Source organism: Ursus maritimus, unplaced genomic scaffold, assembly GCF_017311325.1.
Source record: "Ursus maritimus isolate PB19 unplaced genomic scaffold, ASM1731132v1 scaffold_7, whole genome shotgun sequence".
NCBI lineage: Eukaryota > Metazoa > Chordata > Mammalia > Carnivora > Ursidae > Ursus > Ursus maritimus.
Window position 1 is genome coordinate 16,677,748 of NW_024426885.1, and position 7,379 is coordinate 16,685,126.

The window sequence follows — 7,379 nt, forward strand, 5'->3', positions numbered from 1 at the left end:
TCCTGCTGTATAACAAACACAAAATAAATGGTATGTTTCGTGGGGCGTCTGGGTGGCTCAGCCGGTTAAGTGCATCCGACTCTTGGTTTTGGCCCCGGTCCTCATCTTGTGGGATGGAGCCTCCATCAGACTCCATGCTCAGTGGGGAGTCTGCTTCGGATCCTCTCGCCCTCTCCCTCTGCAACCCCCACTCATGTGCACACGCTCTCTCTCTCAAATAAATGAATAAGATCTTTTTTAAAATGGATTTTCATTATCATTATGTGCGGTAATATTTTCACTATCATGCTCATTTCAAAGTCCTCTCTCTCCCTTTGCTCAACCTGCTTTCTCCCTCATCTTTCCTAATATCATTCATCTTTTTAGTCCCAATTTAAGCCTGGTCTGTTCCAAGGGGCTTTAGATATTAGCTTGTACGCACCCTTTCTTCCTCTGAAATCCTGCCTAACTTGTTGTTTGTATGATAGATTTCAGCACTTAAGTACATTCTTTCGTAGTTACACACTTGTCTCATGATAATTAGTCGTGTCTCCCAGAGTGGATTTAGAAAGATAGGCCTGAGGGTAATCAGGATTCCTCAAAAGATCAGATTACCATTTCTCCAAAAATGTAGTATTATTTCCATTTTACAGATGCGATAGCTGAGGCCCAAGAGGTGAAGTATACACTCTAGGCCCAAGGTCAAACTAAGTGACAGGTCCCTGGGACTGCTACATGGGCTTCGGAGCCAGGCCGACCTGGGTTTGAATCTGTGACCTTGGGACAATGACTTAACCTCTGTGAGCTTCATTCTCCTCCCCTGCAAAATGAGGCTTTTCATGGTGAAAGGATAGCACTTCCTTGAAGGGTTGTTTGAAAAGCTAAATGAAATAATGTACATAAAGCTCCCGTGCAGAGCCTAGCATTGTTGAACAGATGCTAAGAAAAAAAAAATCAGACCCTTTCCATTCCTTTCTATAACTGTAAGAATAAAGAAGCCCCTTCTAGAGCTTCTAGGGGCCAAGCTTGTATTAAGCAGCACGAAGAAACAAGTATTTACTTGTTTATTGACTCAGGGCAGAGCGGAGGATATGCACTAATGAGGAATGTTCGAACTCTACCATCCCAAGAATCTCTGACCGATACAGTCCTAAGAACTCACCTTTGTCGCCAAAACCAAGTGCAAACTCAGTGTCCTGGGCCCATCTTTGCTGCAGTGTGGGGAAGGCTTCACATTGTGAGATGCTAACCTTGTATTTAATTCAACGTGCCTTTATGATTAGCCCGAGCCCTCCCAAGGACCCTAACAAAGTCACAGTGACCAAGACACAGCTTGCCTGCAAAGAATCCAGACTTATGTGGAGTAACATGTATATTGACAAATATCCTTAAGAGATGCACGTGCCACAGAGGAAATAGGTACCAAGTGATGTGGGAATGCAGATGGGCCATCAACTCCCCCTGAGACACAGAGGAGGATGATATTTGGTTAGACCTTGCAGGTCAAGTGTTTAAAGGAGTAAAAGTGAATAAATGCTCCATGAAAAGTGCTCACAGCACTGGGGTGGGCTTTACTCTTATTTTTTTTTCCCGTTAATTCCTGAGTCCTAGAGAGTTAATCAGGCAGCTCTGATACGGTTTTAATGATGTGGGCTGTTGTCTACAGTCTCAAATTCGGCAGAATGGGAGGGAAGGGTTGTCGGAAGCGGGGGTGGGTACAGAGAGGCTCTGAAGCAAGGAATCAAGTGCCAGTGCTTCACAGCCACCGTCAGACCTTACGAAGAGAAGCATCTTTCCGAAACGGATGGTGACACTAGTATCAGGTCTATTTATACAGCTCGGTAAATAAATACTGCATTAAAAATGTTCACAGCACTGCCTAATAAATCCACAGCCCAGCTCAAGTTTGGCTTATGTAAGCTGAGAGGAGCCCTGGCAGACTTCTCTACAATTTCCCCCACTTTGTTTGGAAGTGTGAGATATTAATTAAAGAAAAGCGGGATTACAGCATGCAGGCTGATGTGAGCTGGCAGCAGTTTGCTAGCCATCTGTGATTGCTTAGGACTGATTCCTTCCTGAATCTCTCCCTTGACTTCAAGCCTGACTCCTTCACTGCTTTGCTCATTGTAGAGCTTCTCATCTCCTAACTGGGTCCTCATGATTTGGTCATTGGTTAGGCTCTTGTGGAGACCTTTGCACGACAGTGTTAAATTTTGTGTGATTTTTTTTGTTTTGTTTTGTTTTTTTGGTGGCAAGATACATTTATAAGAAAACAGGATCAGATTAGCATATAAGGCAAAAAAAAACCAAAAACATTTGATCAAGGAGTTACCTTTCTTTGGAGCACAATAAATCCTACCAGTCCTAAATATGACTGAGCAAAAATAGCAGTTATGTCTTCAAAACAGTTCCTAGAAGTCTTGAGAGTAGGGAATATAATTTCTAGCTCCTTTAGACAGGGTCAATAGCTACTCAGCTATTGGTAATTTGAGAAATCGTTTGTCTTAGATGATTTATTGGTATCTTTCCTCTTTTTCTGTGGCCTGGCACTGCATATCTACCCTTCTAGGTACTGAGTGCTCTCTTGTCCTCTCTTGCCATCCTTCTGCTCTAAGGTAAGACTCATAAGTTAGTATGAATGAGTCTTTAAGCAGGTTCTCTGGTCCTTGAGGTACTTTTTAAATTTTTTTTTTATTTTTAATTTTTTAAATATTTTTAAATTTATTATACAAGAGAGATAGAGAGAGAGCTTGAGCAGGGGGAGAGACAGAGGGAGAGACAGCATCTCAGGAAGACTGCACCCTGAATGCGGAGCTGCGATGGGGCTCAATCTCACGACCCTGAAGTCACAACCTGAGCCAGAATCAGGAGTCAGGCGCTTAACCGACTGAGCCAGCCACGTGCCCTGGAGTACTTTTATTTTAAGATTTGATGGTAATAAGAATTATCACCTATAAGAGAGTTACAGATTTTTCTTTTTTTTTTTTTTTATATATATTTTTTAAGATTTTATTTATTTATTTGACAGAGACAGCCAGTGAGAGAGGGAAGACAAGCAGGGGGAGTGAGAAAGGAAGAAGCAAGCTCCCAGCGGAAGAGCCTGATGTGGGGCTCGATCCCAGAACGCTGGGATCACGCCCTGAGCCGAAGGCAGACGCTTAACGACTGCGCCACCCAGGCGCCCCGAGTTACAGATTTTTCTTAACCAGATAATCAACTGTTTCTTACGCAGGGAGGCCCTTCCATCTTCGCATGAGGAAATGCTTAGAAAAGCCTGTTCCATCAGTCCATGGGGAAGAATGCTCCTGCCTTTATTCTTCGTCGACTATCAGTGAAGCCTATCTCCAAAGTTGGGGGGGAAGGCCTTGGTATCCAATACCCAATTTCCCTACCCCAGTTTAGAGTCTATGAGTGAAATTTATTTTGGTATATTTTTGTTCAGTTGTAATTGACACGCCATAAAATTCACCTTCTTAAAGTGCACAATTCCGTGGTTTTAGTGTATTCCCAGAGTTGTACAAGCATCACCACCATCTAATTCCAAAAATTTTTTACCACCCTAAAAAGAAACCCCATCAGTATCCACGAGCAGTCACCCCTGCCCAACTTCCCCCACTCCCCTTAATCTACTTCCTATCTGTATGATTGTGTGTATTCTGGGCATTTCACATAAACAGGATCATATAACATGTGGCCGTTTGTGACTAGAGTCTTTCACTAGCATCGTGTTTAGAAAGTTCATCCGTTTGTAGCACTTGTCAGTACTTGATTCCTTTTTATGGCTAAATCATATTTATCCATATCATATGGATATGGCACACTTTACTTACTCTTACATCGATTGATGGACACTCACTTTTTGGCTATGATGAAAAATGGTGCTATGAATATTTACGGACAAATTCTTGTGTGAATATACACCTCAGTTCTATTTGAGAAGTTTTTACCCCTAAGCAATTTTTACACCCAAATCCTTTATTAGGTTATCACCTCCCTGAGGGCCCATCTTTTATTCCTGTTAATACCACCAGTGCTCGGCACTGCGCCCTGAACCCAAGAGGTGCTCCCAAAGTGCTGGTGGTGAGAGTTTGAGGGGCTCAAATTGTATAAGGACTAAAGAGTTCCGTACTACAGACTTCGAGAACTTCTTCGGTGCTGACAATTATATGGTGATGGCTGTACACTGGCGGTTTGGCCAGACGTAAAATCCCACCCCCACACCTGCAAAAAAAGAAAAGTCACCCTTCCTACGAAGCTTCTCCCAAACCTACTACATAGAATTAGTCTTTAAATTGTTTAGTCATTGAAGGGGTGCCTGGGTGGCTCAGTCCATTAAGCATCTGCCTTCGGCTCGGGTCATGATCCCAGGGTCTCGGAATCAAGCCCCGCATCATCTGGCTCCCTGCTCAGTGGGAGTCTGCTTCTCCCTCTCCCTCTACTCCTCCCCCCACCTGTGCTCTCTCTCTCTCACTCACTCTCTCTCTCAAATGAATAAATAAAATCTTTTTAAAAAATAAATTGTTTACTCATTTAACACTAAATTTGTACTTTAACAAAGGATTTAGGATCATGGACTTGTCTTGTAGCTCTCTGTGTATATGTTTGTATTACCCCCTCTCAGCGATAAGGCTTGCAAAATCAGGGATTCTTTATTACTCCTCTTCTGTCCACAGGTCCAGCCTAGCAGCCTTTGTCATGGGAGCCGTGCATTAATTGCTTGTTAACTTGAACGTGATATGGAGCCAGGTGTCCATCTAAAAGGAGAGGTGTAAAAAATGCTTAACAGCCATGACAGGAGCCTCCAGAGAATTCTCCTGGTTCCTGAAGCATACGGTGTGGACTTTTAAGGTTCTCCTGGGCGAGAGGCCCAGAAGATGAATGGATATTCTTGAAATCAGTGCTGGATGAGAAAACTGAGTCATTCCACACATTCCCTGTTTTCACCGGGAAAGTACGCTGCGGGCTCACTGTCTCCATCACTGAGCCTTGGGGATTATCGTCTTCCGGAGCTCGATCCCCCTTCTCCTCCAGGAGGCTTTCAGCACGGTGTAGAGATCGGCTTGTGACCTCCAGAGCCAATCTGTCCGGTTTAAATTCTGGCTCTGTCATGTACTAGCCGCAAACGAGTTCTCTAACTTCCCCATCTAAAACACGGGGATGACGGGACCTCTGGTCTCACCCAGTGGTCACGCTGGATGGAAGTCACGATTAGCTCCGTTCCACCATCATCGCTTGCCCCTCCGAACTCCTCCATCACCACCCGGTCTGGTAGTTCACTGTTCTCTACTTTTTCTGATAGCGTAATTGTACTTGGCTTCCAATCATTGTCCTGGTGGTCTCACCTACCCGAAATGCACTTGGAAGCCAAGAGGCAAGCAAATGACAGCACCAAGACACTGCGGTCGAGAGCACCGAGCACCCCACATCGATGTCACAGAGCCCCGTGCTAGAAACGAGTGGGCTTCAGTCACAAAACCTCGCACACTCATAGCCTGTTAACTCTTCGTTTGCAGGGGTGTAGAACAAGCTGCACCGTCCGTCTGCTTCCCCAGCCCCCAGCATAAACACAAGCAGGCCGGGATCACTTGGTAGAGGAGGAAATAGTCCTTCAGGTCTCAGTACTCCTGAGGAAATACGTAGAGTGCGGTAGAGGAATGCCACAGCCATGACCCCGAGGAAGAAGGGTTTCAGAAGGCAAGGATGTGCTAACAAGTTTTAGGAAGATGACAATTAACATAATTTTAAAATTAAACTTATGGAATAGTGCCTCCTGAAACAACATCAGGGAAACCAGAGATCACAGCAAGTCATTTTCCCTTCTTCACCATGTCATAAACTCTTGTGAAAGGCTTTTAGATCTTGTATTTGTGAGTGTGTGTGTGTGTGTGTGTGTGTCCACAACGGCTCCCAAGTCAATATCAATTACTCAGAGAACTCTGTTAACTATTGAGAAAACAGATTACATTAAAAAGGCCCACAGCTTGGCTTTAAAATTAATTTGGATCTGACCCCCTACCCAAAAAAATATATGGTATCAGAATCACTGATGTGGCTATTTATTTGAACACATCATCAAGCAGAATGCTTAGGAATTATAATGTAACCCCAAATTTAGTGATTCCTTCTTTCAACTTGTCCCGAGTGACGCACTGGATTTACGCGCGAGGATCGCGCTGGCGAACAAGGGAGATGTGGGCTGTTTCCGTCTTGGGGGTTTCACACCCTAGAGCACCGCTGTCCACCAGGACGTCCTGCGACGATAGTCTCTAGCGGTGCTGTCCAGTACTGCAGCCCCTTGCCACATGGGGCTCCTGACCACTCCAACTGTGGCTAGTGCGACCGGAAAACGCAATTTAAATTTTATTTAATTTTCATTAGCTTAAGTTTTTAAAGTCACACGTGGCTAGTGGTTCCCGAATCGGGCATCTCCAGAGTCCAGTACTGTGAGGGCAAGGTTCACGTAAACCCTTAGTTTTCCAGAACCATCTAGCCAGAGTTGGTATTGAGAATAGCTTCTGAGATCCTTCCAGATCCTTGATCATTAGACAAAGATTTCATTAACTCAGATGTTTTATTTATTTATTTGTTTGTTTGTTTGTTTGTTTGTTTATTTTTTAAAGATTTTATTTATTTATTTGACAGAGAGAGAGACAGCCAGCGAGAGGGAACACAGGCAGGGGGAGTGGGAGAGGAATAAGCAGGCTCCCAGCAGGGAGCCCAATGCCGGGCTCCATCCCAGGACTCTGGGATCACGCCCTGAGCTGAAGGCAGATGCTTAATGACTGAGCCACCCAGGCACCCCTAACTCAGATGTTTTAAAGAGTTTTTTCAATAAAACACATTTCTTGCATCTCTGGAAATTCAACTTCACTAAAGAATCTGAGTTAATCCACATTTGGAATCTGAAAAGCCTCTCCCTTTGGGCCTGTTTATGATACTTTAAATTCTCTTTATCAGCCTAAGGGAAAGGCACTTGGCATCAGCCCTGATGAGAAAGGTGGGGGCGGGGGGCATTGTGGGCTTGGGTTTCTCGGCTTAGTAAAGAACTATTGTTACCGGGCGCCTGGGTGGCTCAGGGGGTTAAGCTTCTGCGTTCAGCTCAGGTCATGCCACTCACATACACATATGTAAGGGTACAGTGGCTCACTCTACATGACCACAGATGCCCTCTGGAACGCACGTGAACATGTCAGCAGCTTCCAGTAAGGGTGGATGTGTTTGGCCCTGCACATTCATTGCATATCTCACCAGCTGCTATTTAGAATTGACTGAATCATTTGTGTCTTCAGCAGAGAGACGAAGTGGTAAGATAGAGACTCCCTCTTGTGCTGGTGCTAGATGTGTGAGGCCGTCAGGAGGAGGGAGTGCCCAGAGAGACGGCAAAGGCCCTGCAGAAGAGC